General features: G+C 33.6%; 1 protein-coding gene across 1 annotated transcript in view; it reads right to left on the reverse strand.

Moving 5' to 3' along the window:
• The window catches only part of CNTNAP2 (contactin associated protein 2), a 1,149,595-nt gene that overhangs the window by 962,178 nt on the left and 171,405 nt on the right, over positions 1-16,012 (reverse strand).

The following is a 16,012-nucleotide window of genomic DNA, read 5'->3' on the forward strand; positions in this document are numbered from 1 at the left end:
TCTAAACTCTTATATTGTTTGGGATAAGTAACAAATATATTTTTACTAAATTCAGTTATATTAAAATGCTATTTCAACGTTGTAACGTGGAAATGATTATTCCTCATAATGATGGTTCCTCATCTGAATGACCTAAAGAATAATGTAAAAGTCAATCCAAAGAATAAAGTGAAAAGAATGGATGTTATGGTTACCCATAACCAAATACCCCATCTCTGCCAGCTAACTGAAGATGAAACTTTGAGAAAAAGGATGAGTAATACAGTCTTCCCTCTTCCTAGCTTTTAGCAGTCAGCAGTATAAAGGCTATTATAGCAATCTAAGACTTATTTTACAATTTCTTTGCTGTTGTGTGTTTTGTTCAGCACAATATTCATGTGTAGGAAAGCTGATTTTTGTTTAGAATTAGGAACATCTAGTTTGTTTTTATGTTGTCAAAATTTGGTCCTGTTTGAGTCAATTATTTTAAGTATGTAAAATGAAGTCTAAATGTAGATAGATGACATTTAGAAGAGAAAGCAGGATGAAACATGGAAAAATATATTTATTTATGATAGAAAAGGTATTGAAAAAAACAACATCCTGCATTCCTACTTTTCTGCATCTATAAATTCTTAAGCAGTATCCAAGATTTCTGTCAGCATGTATGCATCAAAGTTCCTTCCTTTAGTTCGGACTTTATAATTTTTATATTTCATCCATACCATGCTTTCTAACTATATATAATTAGCCCTTGTAAGGCATAACCTCAGGTGTGACAGACATAATCATTAACATTTCCATCTGTTCCCTATAACATTTCTTATGAGCAATTACTTTTTTAGGGCTTGTAGCCAAACCAGTAGAAATAATGTGAAGTAAAGCAGACAGAGATTGTAAAAGTTAATTTGATAATGTGCAGTGGTTTATTCTAAAATTTGAACCCATATGTATTTTGGAAGCACACTTCTCTATTTTTCTTCAGATTTATCTAAGAGTTTGTCCCTGGGAAGTTCTTATTTTTGTTAGAAGAAGACGGTAAAAATAACAGAACAGAAAGTGATGCTTATTTGCAATGTTTATGTTATACAAAGTATGTTCTTCATAAGCAGCTAAAGCACAAGACTTGACAGCTGACTATCATTACAACAATAGACTGTCAATGTGTTTGCAAGGGTTGGTTCTGCAGTATTTTTGAGGGACAGCACCCTCAATCTCTAATGGGTACTTATATATGTTATATACTTATATATATATATATGTTATATATATATATATGAATATATATGTGTATATATATATATACACATATATATACATATATATATATATATATAACATATATATAAATATGTTATATACTTATATATGTTATACTTATATATACTTATATCTTCCGGTTTAGTTTCACAGACTGAATTTTATTATAGGCATCTTTTGTCACTACAGAGAATCACTGACAATCTAAATCACTGATCCTACAGTAAGTAACCGATTTACACTTCAATTCAACTGTTCAAGTTTCCCACATTCAGTTTTTCTTTCAGGTTGAAGAAAGCAAGCCACTTTGGAAGACAGCCATAGTAGTTGATCTGTAGAGATGCACATTTGTAGTTCCAATTTTTGCAGCCAAACTTGTTATAAGAAAAGTTAAAAATTATTAAACCAAACGCAATAGACTAAACATCAGTCTGGCATTGTGTTGGTGTAATTTATCAGATTATTCATAACAGTCAGCTACTGTACTTCAGTTTCAATATCATATTATTCCAAGAAAAAATGTGGATTTGTGATAAATGAAAAATAAAACGGTTCTGTGATATTCATTGTTTTCAAAATATTCATAAATTTACAAGCAGACTCCACAAACACTGACAAATTATAATTCTTAGATTAGAAACTGCAAGCTGTTTTATTGGTAAAGACATAAGCACACGCCTAAAGGTAATTTTAGTCTGGTATCATACCTCCTGCTTCCAAGTAGGGTAGGCTGACCTAGCTATGTACTTTTAGAAAAGACTTAAAGTCAAAGATTTTGGAAGAGTCGCTTAATTTGGTGTATTGTCAATAACAGATCAGTTTTGTGTAACCTGAAACACTGTACAGCAAACAAGTGCACCTGGCTGATACCGTAATCTCTTAGAGGAATAAAGGATGCAAATTTTATTTTACACTGGAAAAGGAATTAGACACCTACCTTATCCCTCCTCCCCCTATGCATTCCACCCTTATAAAGAAGAAGAATGCACCAATGTATGAGGCTGCAATAAGAAGGCACAGGATCACGACTTTTATAGTTCCATTTATTCATTTGTTTGCATCTTACCTCAGTTTTTCATAAATAGTTGTTGTTATTAAGGTACCTTTCCTTCACACACTGTGCCTCAACAGCTATTAGAAATATTTTAATTAGAATTTCAAAATATTTTGGCCAGTTTTCTTTAAAGTCAAAACTGAGAGGCTCCATTTATGCAAAATAAAATGAAACCAAAACACTCTAGCTAGAAACTTTGCCATGGCAAATGTTCCAAATGGCATAATTTTATCTCTAGCTCTCTCGTTGCTTGTGATGAAAAACTTTATGACATGATTTGAAATTGTCTGATATTAATCTTGAAAGACAAGCATCCAACCCATTAATAGTAAGCACAAAGAACTAAAGAAGTAAAATTTTAACTACTGACAAGAAGATGTAGAAAGCTTAAGACAGTCATTGAAGACCTCTCATTCCCTAACGTCTAAAGGTCCAAATCAACTTTGCTGCTAAATGGGTTCCTGATTCCTCCCAGGACTCTCTAATTATATAGTATTCACAGTCAAAAAAAGAACACCACACAGAAAAAAAATATTATATATATATATATATATTCACAATAATGGCAGCAAACTACAATGCAGAGGAAAAGAAAGAAAGAAAGTGTCATATTATTTCATGGACTACACACTAATCCTTTTTGTAATTGCATTAATGTTAAGCATCTTATTTACAAGACTAAGCAAAGCTGACAGAATCTGCAGTCCATTGCCTCAGAGTATTATAATATCCAAACCCATAACATGAAGTCTTGGAGTCGTATTTTTTGTATCATCTGTAATATAAATAACTGTTACTATAATACAAAATAATGTAAATTATACTTGAACCACCTTGTATACATACATGTTAGTCATAGCAGTGTTACTAATAAGTGTAAATTGTTAACTTGTTCATAAGCAATTTAGGTATTTTTGAAATTCTACCGAATAAATGTAAAGACATTCACGTGTTCTAAATTCTTTAACAAAATTGCATTGACAGACTTTTTGCTCCCTGCTTATCAGTCAGACAACAAGCAAGATCAACATTTGTAAAATATTTATGAGGTAGGAAGAAAAAGGAACTATGCTTACAGACATTGCATTGTTTCTTAAAAAAAAAAAAAAAAAAAGTTAATGTTCCCTGATTTCAAAAGCAGAAATTTGACAAGGATGACAAGGGAGAAAGCAAGTAGGCAGGAAATCTTGATTCACAGCTCTGTCAATTCATCTACAACCTTGTCATGTGGCTGAGTAAGTGACAGTTCAGGAAATTTTAAATAAACACCCCCATTGACTGCTGAAAACTATTTTTCTCCTCTACAGCAAAATCATTAAAACTCCTGTGAAGAAGTTGTCAGATATTTCCACCTACTAACAGAAGAGCAAAAGTGAAACTCTATAAAGTCTTGAAGTCTTTTTTTTTTTTTTTTTTCCTCAGCACTTATACAGTTTTCAGTGCTAGGAGATGGCACTGTAACAGATTAATCAGTATCCTCCATGGTCTGTTGTCACTACTCTGCCTTCTACATGCACTCTGCTGATCAAGACAAGAAGCAGAGAATGTAGATGTTCATGTCGCAGAAGTACAGCTTCCTACTCCTGGTGACTACTACTAATTTTTTGCAGATTGGTATTTATATGAAAATAATGAATCACAGAATAAAAACAAAAACACTTTGCCAACACTCACCAAAAAACATACCAGAGATTGTAACCAACTATGCAATGTAACAGTGTAACAATGTAACATAAGCAGAAATAATTTAACAAAAAACAGTAGCCATCAGTCAGTCATAAGGACCACCCCCCCGTTCAAGAAATAAAAATCCTAAACTAATGCCAAACGCTTCCCCCTTCCTCTCTCCACCCCTTCCTCTTTAAAACGCTATTGAAACCAAAACTCTTTCATTACAGTCTAGGATTATTGAAGCATCTTATATGAAAACTGCTTTCAGTTTAATCTAAGACACCAAATATGGGGAATATTAAGACAAATATTAAGACAAAAAATACAGCCTATTCATTCTGTTGATAAAATACCCATGAACCTAACATTTTAGTGATCAAAAGGAAAAAGAAAAAAAAAAAGGAGTTGTTTATTTTGGTTCAGGTGTAAGAGGACTAGAGAAAGGTTGCAGAATTTGGCAAATGGGAAACAGTGTTATCTCACATATTCCAGTCAGTATTATCAGCATTAGAGTGAATATAGTACCCTAAGTTATCAATAACAAGTTATACTTTCTTGGGTAGATGCACATATATGCACTAGACACTTCAGGCAAATCTGCACCACAGCTAGGAAGATCACTGGAGCTGCAGAAACTACCTGAAGGATTTCTTCATCTTACTATTTTCACTATGGGTCAATTGTATTCATGTGGAGAGGGGCCAGCACAAGGTTCACAAAATCAAATCCTGTTGTGAACTCAGGAAGTTTACATTTCTTATTCAGATCTCATTCATCCTTGCTGTTTAGTACATTAAAAAAATATATATTTTTTTTTAATTTAATTTCTTTAAAAATATGTTCTATTTGTAATTCTGGCTTTAAATTAAATAATAATAATCTAGTTTAATGCACATCTGTAATACTTATGGATTCTCCACTTTGCTTTGTTCCCCTGCATCTTTCCTGAATTTCCCTGTGTATTCTCTAGACAAATCTCACCACTGTTTTCAGAACTGATTTGGTCATGCTCCTTAATAAAACCAAAGGTAGATGATGTTTATTGTGCCAGATGCAGCTGTATCAGTGTAAAATAAGCACTCTTAAGTTTAACAGGATTCCTACTGATAGTGCTGAACCCAGAAACTACTCTGTCATCACATCTGAGCATCAGCTGGCCAGTGTGCAAAATGTTATGATGATGAAACAGAATATAATACAAAACAATATTATTTTTCCTTATGACATGGAAACTGATTTTACTCAAATAAATGTATCAGGCACCTTTACACAGCATCATTATTAGATTATATTTTATACTTGTCTCTGTCTTCTAATCCTTCATTTCTCCCCACTTAGCAGTGGGCTATTATTTCCATCAGTATTTCTCACTTTTGAAAAGCTAGATCTATTTGAAAGAGAACTGCAGAGAGACATTAAACAGACACAGTTGACAGCTTATGCTTCTATTCCATGTCAGCACTACAGGGCTGCATCCATACAAGCAACAACACTGATCTTCTATCTATTTCAAATTGTGCTGATACAAGACTGTTTTTTGACTGTGTCCCTTTTAGTCTCACTTAACATCTCTTCTTCCTCCCATGCAAAACTTCTTTCTGATTTCCATCTCAGAATAGAGAATTCTTTCATTCCACATCTAACTTAATAGTAAAATGTTCAGCATCTGAGAATGTGATGCTGCTGTCATCCAATGCTAGTGTTTTCACTGACAAATGAATATGTATCATCACACTTTGTTATTTTTATTTTTTATGTTTTTGAATGATAAAGGGTAAAGCCAGATTCTTTGCATTCTTGGTAGTCTTCTACGAGATATAAGCAAATATAAAGGCTGTATATAAAAATATATATAAATATATATATATGTGTATATATATGTATATATAAATATATATATATGCATATATATGTATATATAAAGTATATACATAAATATATATATGGAAGTACACATAAATGAGACATTAATTAGATAGTTCTGATATTCTTACAATTAATTCCATCTTTCTAAATTAGTCCCTCTGCATTCCTTTGGACCTAATCATAGCAAAATATCATGGCAGAATTCAGGCTTCAAAATACAGAACACTGGCTTAATACATATAAAAATAAACCACTGAAAAGCACTAAAAAATAGGAAAGCTATATTTTCTATTACTTTGAAACAATGTCTAAAGAAAATGTAAATGTGCTTAATACACATAGTGCAATACACAATGCAGATTTATTTTTAGGTATATATATCCTAAAGTTAGAGGTTCCAGCTACAATAACAGAGAAAACAAAAATAATGACTTGATTGAAGATACTTTATTCTAAAAGCTAACTAACAACCCTCTCTGCTTGATTATAATAAAGAAAAAAATATATGAAGGTCCATTCTATTAAATATCACCTCCGCTATTGTTCCAGTATCATCAATATTAAGAGGTTTTACGATCTACTTGGAATTAAAATGGAATATTAAATATAATTTGGACAAATTAAAATGAAAGATCAAGTGCTTCCAGGGAGAAAACTCAAGTTCTTCTGTCAGCCACACATCTAGTATTCTTGTCTATCTCTTAACTCTGACCTTTCTCGTTATTTGATCCTATTTACAAACATTTGCTTCAAATTGTTGTGTAGCTTAAGATGCAGTCACAGGACCCTCCATCTTGGACACAATCTCTGTAGTTTCTTCGCTCATCAACCAGAATTACCTTATCAGACTGCAATGCAGTTCTGTTCTTTACCAAAAGAAATACTAGTAGAACCCATTAACCAAACATGCTTTTTGCTTTTAGAACACATTGTTTATCTTAATAAAAGCATTTGCAAGAAAAATAAGCACATAAGTAAATGAACTGTACATTAAGCTTAAAGAGTTTTGAACAATCTATGAAATGGGAATCTTGAGTTCTGTAATTCTGTAGAATCTATCTATAGATTCTTGGAATCTATAGGTTCTCTACTGACACATCATAACTTCTGTAATCTGTATAGTTTATTTCCTCAACTGTCCAATCACGCCATTTTCCCATCCTAAATTCTCCTTGTACAAACTTCATTTATTTCTATTTCCTAATTTAGTCAAAATGCCTTTCCTAGACTCTGAATGAAGTACACAAAGAGCTACTATTTCATCTTTAAATGAAACAGCTATTTGCCCAGTTTTCTGTCCTGCAATCATTTCTCTGTGGCTTCCTATGACCCACTGTAGCAAATTTTATTAATACAAGAAAAAAATGCATATTGAATGTCTCACTTTTACATCCCTTTGTGTTTCTGTTTACTTTTATGTAAAGTAAGGTTACATACAATCTTCTTGTATATAAGACAAAATGTAAAAGGAAAATAATTTCCTTTTAGATGTTGAGGATAAAAGCATCAAATAATTGCAAAGATTTTGGGCCATATATACTAATAAAATAGATTCTGATTCTGCTTGGCTGCACTGTCTTTGGCAACTTATGAAAAAAACATTTCCAAGTTCCCGGTTATGAATGCATTCAAAGTATTTGAGCAAGTCTGATAAACAGTGCAAGAATGACTCTTCTCTTTGCTTCTGTGGAATGATGTTGGTAGAAAGTTACGTTGTCTGACAATTCCTTTTTAATCATCACGCTAAAACAGATGTCTGTAAATTACCTTTCGGATCTGGTGTGGACGGCAGAGACACTGGTTTCTTTTCTCAATTTAACTCATCATCTTGGATATCACACAATACATAGAAATATACAAACACATTAGCTCTTTGTTGGCCTGTATGTCTGGCAAAAGAAGTCACAATAAAATTTCCAGTAAACCAGTGAAATAAAAACCTTATTTTGCTTTCACAGAAGTTACGGTGACACCAGTATTAGCATTAAAAGTGGAAGGTTGGATTAAAGGGCCAAACTGACTTAGAAAGTCAGGTCCTCTTCACCTTCAATGAACTGCAGTTCCTTGGCATTTTGATTATTTCAAAAACTGTACTTTTTGTTATGATAACATAAAAAAGTTCTGATAAAAGATTGGTAGTGAAAAATATTTTTAGCAAACTTTTACTCTCACAACTCAGAGAAGCTTTTCTATGAACACACATCTTGTGCATGTGCTGTGCCAAGCAGCACTCACTTATTTCTAACAAGTGGTATTATTAACAGATGTTACTTGAAATAATTTTCACATTTCATTTTAGAGTCAATTTCTTTAAAACAACAACTAAAACAAGATAAATAAAGATCTCAAATCATTTTCCATATTTATGTGTTTTGTTTTGTTCTCCCAATATTTCTGTGGGTCAACTGAGAAATGTCATTGTGAAATGTCATCGTTCATAAAACAAGTTTCTAGTACCATTCATATGTTTCACAGTTCTAAGCAATTTTTTGCTCCCTAGTTTAATAAAATCTATTGCAGACCTGAAACATTCAGAAGAGATCACAATCAAAACAACCGGTCTCACAAATACTTAACTCAGTGAAACTTTCTTCATTCTTCAAGGAGAGAAAAGCAAAGGAATTAAAACAGAACAATGAAAAAAGCTATTATAAAGCATTTACAGCAATATTTATAAAATACCACACAGAAGGTTTCATTTGTAGAGCTCTAAAAACATTAAAAATGTTAATACAATATTTACCAATGCAACTCTCAGGTGAAGCATATGTATAACGAAAATCACAAGAAAAGACAACAGTCCTAGAATGCTAAATATTAGAGCTACACAAGTAACAGTAAAAAATATTTTTGGAGAAAGTGTAGTAAATAAGAAATGGTAAGGGCATTGGAAATCACTGTGTGAACATGGCCATGCAGGCTAACTGTACTTCAGGACAGAGTAATTTCCCTGACACTGTACTTCACCTACTGCTTTTGAAGTAGTACATAAAAGAATCACCTTTTTATGGCCAGTACTTAAAAGAATCACCTAAGCTAAAAATGTAAAATTCACAACACAAAGAAACGTAAAATCTTAGCAGAACTGCAGTGAACATAGTAGTACTGATAGCTCTTTTCTGATCTACAGCTAGCCAAATCTATTGCTTTAGTACCAAGAAAAAAACATGGTATCTATAAAAAGTGTATTATATATTAAACTTGACAAGTTAAAGAGAGAAAACATATAAAAACTCCCTTTAAAATCCCCCTTCTTTCTGGAAATTGCTGTCTGAAGATTTCTTCATTCATGAAATGTATTATTATGAAGCATATTGATAGACAAAAATAGTAAACTATTGAGTTAAAAGCACAAAGTTAGCAGGATAGTTTTGATAAACCTTTACAGATCCTTTACATAAACTACATGGAAAAAAATGATGATGAAAACAAAGAAGCAATAGCAGTGAGTGTAATACAATTGATCTCATTAAAAAAAAAAATAAAAAAAAATAATTTAAAAATAATATAATTAAGCATTTATGTGAAAAATAGCCTTTATTTTCAACAAATTATGGATTTATTATAGTATATATCAGATGGATTGTATAAGATGAAAACATTATTCCCTGTGCATAAGATTAAATTAAAATTAAATTAGACTAAATTAAAATGATAATTTCTTTTAAGATTCATGAATCTTATTAAAAGAATATTTGGGTGATTGTTAACTTAGTACAATTTTATTTCTAATACAGAAATAAGGGGAATCTGAAATCTTGGTTAGACATTCTATAAGTATTGATAACATGTTCATAAAATTTTAAAAGCAACAAAATAAGAGATTACATAGATGGAAATCAAACTCAATTAAATTTCTGTTTTGCTTTATAATCTAAGAGCACAAATATAGCCAGTCAGTGAAAGAAAAACTTATTTTTCCTGAACAGGTAATATAAAATCTCTCACAAATTTCAACTTTTTCAAAATGAATGCAACAATACAATATATTTGCAATTAGATATCATCCATGATTATTAAATATCTTCAAACTGTCAGTTAGGTAGGACTATGAAAATAAGTATAGACCTGGATGAAGAAACATTGTAGGAATAGACAGGATTAACCTCACACATTTATACAGTCACAGAAAACCCTGAGTTTGGAAGGATCCACAAGGGTCATCAAGTCCAACTCCTGGCTCTACACAGGACCACCCAAAAATCAAACCATATGTCTGAGAGCATTCCTTCCTAATATCTAACTTGGACTTCCCTTGATTCAGCTTCATTACTTTCCTTCAGGTTCTATCTCTGGTCACCAGATTGAAGAGACCAGCTCACCCTCATGAGGATGCTGTAGGCCACCATGAGGTCTCCCCTCAGTCTTCTCCAGTCTGAACAGACCAAGTGACCTCAGCCTCTCCTCAGATGTTTACCTTTCCAGACCCTTTGCAGTCTTTGCTGCCCTCCTCTGGACACACTCTAATAGTTCTATATCATTCTTATATTGTGGAGCCCAAAACTGCACACAGTGCTTGAGGTGAGGCCACACCAGCAGAGAATAGAGTGGGACAATCACTTCCCTTGGTCAGTCAGCAATGCTGTAGTTGATGCATTTCAGAACAAAGGTTGGCCCTTTTGGATGCCAGAACACATGTTGACTCATATTAATCTTGCCATTGACCAAAACCCACAAATTTATTTCTTCGGGACTGCTTTCCAGCCTTTCATCCTCTGTTCTGTACATATAGCCAGGGTTGCCTCGTTGCACATGCAGAATCTGGTACTTGCTCTTGTTAAATTTAATGCAGCTGTTGATTGCCCAACTCTAATTTGTCAAGATCTGTCTGCAAGGCCTCTCCATCCTCAAGGAAATCAACAGCTCCTCCTAATTTAGTATCATCTGCAAACTTACTTAGCATACCTTAGAGTCCTACATTCAGATCATCTATAAAATCATTGAAGAGAACTGGCCCCAGAATGGAGCCCTGAAGAACACTGTTAATGACTGGCCACTGGCCTGATGCAACCTCATTTATTATAACCCTTTGAACCTGACCCTCAAGCCAATTATTCACCCATCATATTAAATATTTCTCTAGCTGTATACCAGATGTTTTGTCAAGAAGAATACTGTGACAGACAGTATCGAAACCTTTGCTGAAATCTAAAAGATTACATCAACTGGGAGCCCTTTGTCAACTAGATGGGTAACCTTGGCATAAAAGGAAATTAAATTAGTTAAACAGGACTATCCCCTTCTGAACTCATATTGGCTATGACAGTGTGACATTCTCAGCAACTTCTCTGAAATTCTGTGGGTAAATCACTAAAATCCTACAACCTTTTACAGCATAAAGTCCGCTGTGCTACACAGCTGGTATAGTTCCAACTCCACCTTCTTTCTGCTGCTGGCTCACAGAGGCTAGCTAAGCATAGGAATAGGCAGAGCCATCAATGTGTAGGCGCAAATTTATTTCTAACCTATCACTACCATTTTAACAGGAGCCAGGAACAGATGAATTCACTATTAAAAAAAAAAAAAAAAAAAGACCACAATGGGAATATGAATGTTGAACAACTGCCAAATCTATCATCCTTCTAAAATCTATACCAATTGCTAAGCTACATAGTAACATCTAATGCAAGTAAAACCCGCAAATGTTTACTCCATCTAGAGGATGTAGAGGATAAAAAGAAAGGGAAGGGAAGGAAAGGGAAGGAAAGGAAAGGAAAGGAAAGGAAAGGAAAGGAAAGGAAAGGAAAGGAAAGGAAAGGAAAGGAAAGGAAAGGAAAGGAAAGGAAAGGAAAGGAAAGGAAAGGAAAGGAAAGGAAAGGAAAGGAAAGGAAAGGAAAGGAAAGGAAAGGAAAGGAAAGGAAAGGAAAGGAAAGGAAAGGAAAGGAAAGGAAAGGAAAGGAAAGGAAAGGAAAGGAAAGGAAAGGAACACACATTCACCTGCCATACTATTGCTAAAAATACATATATGTTGGAATCTTGGGTGCTTTTTTTTTTTTTTTTTTTTTTAATTAATGTTAAATTATGATCTCCTTGCAGAATCCAGGGACAGCAGGAGTTCAGGTCACTGAATGCAGCAAAGCCTTTTTCCTGCTTTTAAGTTCCTCACTGAATATGTCTGCTGTAGGGAAACTCCATGTGCAAGAGTTTCCAACTGTTCTTCTGTTCTCCTGAATTACTAGTTTGATTTTCTTCTTCTTCTGACAGATAGTATGGTGATCATGAAGCTGTAAGTATTCTACACCAGGTTTCCTCAGACAAGTCTTGGTTACTGGACTGATTTATCACAGTAAGTCCAAGTGCTGCCAAAAAGCTAGCAGCAGGAATGAAAGCAATCACAAGAGAGGGCAGGCACTGCTTACAAAACAGGATGCAGGTTTCTTAAGGGCTACAAAAGGAGGTTTGAATTACCTTCAAGTTTTCATTATTTTCATGTAATATAACTTAGTAGCAAAAACTGAGCCATGGCAATAATGTGTACATGACATTTAGAAAAGCCTTATTAGGATTAGGAAGTGACTGCAGTGAAGAAAAAGATACCTAGATAAGATATTTTTTTTTCTCAGATTTGTAAGTTCAGTACAAAGATTTTGGAGATTCTAGTTTCTTCAGCAATATCAGAACTATCAAATCCTGCAGAAAATAGAAAAATATTCATATTCACCAAGTCATTATCATGTGTAAGGAAAGTGATTTGCTAATCTGATAATGATGAAGAGATTCTTTGAAATATAGATATTTCAATATTTCACAGTTATTCATGTGGAGATATTCATAACAAACCTCAGGTTGTTAGTCAAAATTCTCAGAGGCTGCCTTTGTTGGAATTCACTCTCACTGAGTATACAGAAGCAGAAAAAAGCAACATAATACACTTTTGCTTGGGAACTGATGAGAACAACCACAACCAATAACTGCTTTCAGTACTTCAGTGCTTGAGAGAAACTGTTTATATCTTTTCACTTAAACCAACCATAACAGTTCATATCACTTTGAAGGTTTGGGGAACATCCCGTTCATTTTTCTTTCAACTTCTCCAAGGAAAGATCCTTGTCCCTTTGATGTTTAAACATCATCCTTTTTTCTTCTCTCCTTTAAGATCTCTTGAACCAAATGTTCAATTCCAAACTTCAGTTCTGAACCTTTGGTTCAGAAGGTATTGAAAATAAAATTACTTATTATTATTATTATTATTATTATTATTTTTTTTCAAAAAGACAAGGTAAATGATTTACTTATTTTTTATAAATTTTCTGTTCTAAAATTCTATCAGTCTGTACAAATATCCACATATGCAGAACTAATTGAACTTAGGAAGACCATTTTATACAGGCCAAGACAAAAAAAAAACACATTATTTTTTCATGCTTCAGACTCATCTCTCACAACTTGTCCCACATCAAGAATGTGGGAGCATAATGAGATGAACATTATACTTTGTGATTCAAAACCTCAAACTGTAAATATATATGTTTAAAACAGGGATGTTATTGGTGCATAAGAAATATACAGAAAATAATGGTGTAACAAATGATATAAGGGAGACATTGTGGCTTTCTTTTTAAGAAGGAAACCACAAAATAAGAAGCTTAGTTATTTGATAAAGTGAGGGTAGTCTGAAGTCTCATTTTTCTCACCTCCAAAAGAATTTCACATCAAATAACATCAAGTACTTTGAATACCTCAGATGAAAAGCACAGAAGTGAAGAATATCACTGAAAACACCTATTTTTGATTTGGGGTTTACAAACAGATTGCTCTATTTTTTTTCTTACTGTATTAATCTTTTAAAAACACATAGTTGCATTGCTGTCTGTGATTTGATTATATGTAGGAGTAGTGCCTAGAATAGCCTGGAAGCTTGATTTTATTGTAATTATTATGCACTCAAATCTTTATTGCAGGTATAAATGAGTGAATATAACTTTCCCTGGATGTATCCATTTAATGGGTTTATTAATTTTATAGCTAATAACCATAATGTCCTTCAACAGACAAGATGTTCTGTGGGCTTTTGTTATCTGTAGCATAAAAAGATAAGTGGACAGCAGAATCCATTTCAGGCATTCATGTATTGTAAATAAGTTGTGTGAACAAGCTTGTAACAAAGCTTGATATCTGAAGGATTTGTATTTTTGATCTCCTACCTTCATATTGGATAGACCAAACGACTGTACACAACTTGTTACCTTAGGAAATCAGACTTCAACATGTTAAGTATTCAGCCCAATTCTGTTTGTTCCTGATGGTGGCTTGCTTTTCATTTGGAAAAGCATTATTCTCTGTACTTCAGACAATAAATAAATAAATAAATAAATGACGTAACTGTCATTCACCTAGCTTTAGGTAGCTCTAAGTCTCTATGTATCATACAGGAGAGTTATAGGACTAGAACTAGGCTCAGTGATGTTTCAGACTGGTTTCGCCTCCATCCTCTTGCAGTAAAGAGCAATAGTACAACATACAACCACAGAACAGAAGGTACACTGAAAGACAAAGCAATGGATTACAGTATTTTTATAAGTAATGAAGTTTAGCAGATGTAGCAGTATTCTTTAAAAAAAAATACTCATCAAGTTAAGTTAAAGCCAACATAAGTTATGTTTTATTAGTTTGGCTCACAGCAGTAGTGTCACCTATTGGTAGTCTGCAAAAATGACCTTGATACAAAGTTCAAAATACCCCATTATATGCACTGAATTAAACCAATTCAGGTATATTACATTTTAAATGATCACACTTAACACAGTACTGAACTAGCTTCTTTTTCAAATGGACACATTACGACAACCTTGAAATATATTCACAGTAATAGTTTTTTATTATGTAATTCTACATAATTTATGCTTATAAGGTGTCCTTCATACAAGTATATTAAAAAAAATGCAGTCAACAGCAAGCAGAAGTAAAGCCAGTAGCATGCAAGCACAGAAATGCAAAGTGATGGTCTTAAGATTATATTCCACATAGGAGAATAGTGTTCTCTAAGAAGAAATGGGAAAAGCCAAGACTACATCTGATGAGATATTAGATAACATACGAACAATGAAGTGGACATATGAACCATATTATGTTCATTGTGAGTTCTAAAAACCTTTCCTTCCAAGACAATCACAGAGTCAAAAAAGTTAATACAGAACATTATAAAAGTGGAAGCAGAAATAACAGAACGTTTCTTTTCTTTCCTCTACACTTGTGCCTCTCAGTAGACACTAGTGATAATCCAGAAGTTGAGCCGAGGCCCTTTTCTCGTCTAGTAGCTTCCTAAATGGAAGTAAGGATAATCAAAATGAGAGCTAAACCTAGTTATTTCCTCAGAAGAAAAAATATGCTATCTAACTACACCAGTGAATTATTAAAAAACATAGTATTATTCTTTCTCTAAGCGTTCTCAGAAGAAATTATAGCTGACTGCTACAACATTGTGCTTTCCAAGTATGAAATATGACCCCATAAAACGATATGAACTACAAGCAGAAACAGGCAGATGACTTTTTCTTTAACTCAGAGAATACTGAATCAACTGAGCCTCTGAAGAGAAACATTTAAGAGATGTAACTGTTGATTTCACCTATATTTGTGGTGGTTTCAAAGTGATGGCTACCGAAACCACCCCACCTCTCTCTAACTCTCCCTTCCCAAAGGAACAGCAGGAAAAAAAAAAAAAATTTAAAAGGTATCAAGTCTTGAGATAAGGTCAGGGAGATCACTGAACCATTACTGTCAAGCGTAAAACAGACTCAGTGTATGGAGATTAATATATTGTATTGCCTATCATTAGCAGACAAGAGCAGTGAGAAACTAAAAGCAAACTACAAACTGATTCCTCCCCAACGTCCACCCTCTTCTATGTCCTCCCCCCCCAGAGCAGCACAGAAGAATCAGAAATGGGAGTTGAGGTCAGTCCCTAATGCTTCATCAGCTACTGTTGACCTTCATGGTCATTCTTCCCCTGCTCCATTGTGGGGTCCTTCTCACAGGATGCTGTTCTGCCTGAAGTGATCCTTTCTCGGCTTCTCACAAACTGCATTTCTTCAAAAGCTGCCCCAATATGTGTCTGTAGCACAGGGTCCATCTGCAAATTACTCATATCCATATGACTGAAGTGAGTCCACATTGAAGGCTTATACACACATGGGTCCCATCATACCACTGCCATTATAGATAATGTAGATACTCATATAG

Source organism: Aythya fuligula, chromosome 2 (genome assembly GCF_009819795.1).
Source record: "Aythya fuligula isolate bAytFul2 chromosome 2, bAytFul2.pri, whole genome shotgun sequence".
NCBI classification, from domain to species: Eukaryota; Metazoa; Chordata; class Aves; order Anseriformes; family Anatidae; genus Aythya; species Aythya fuligula.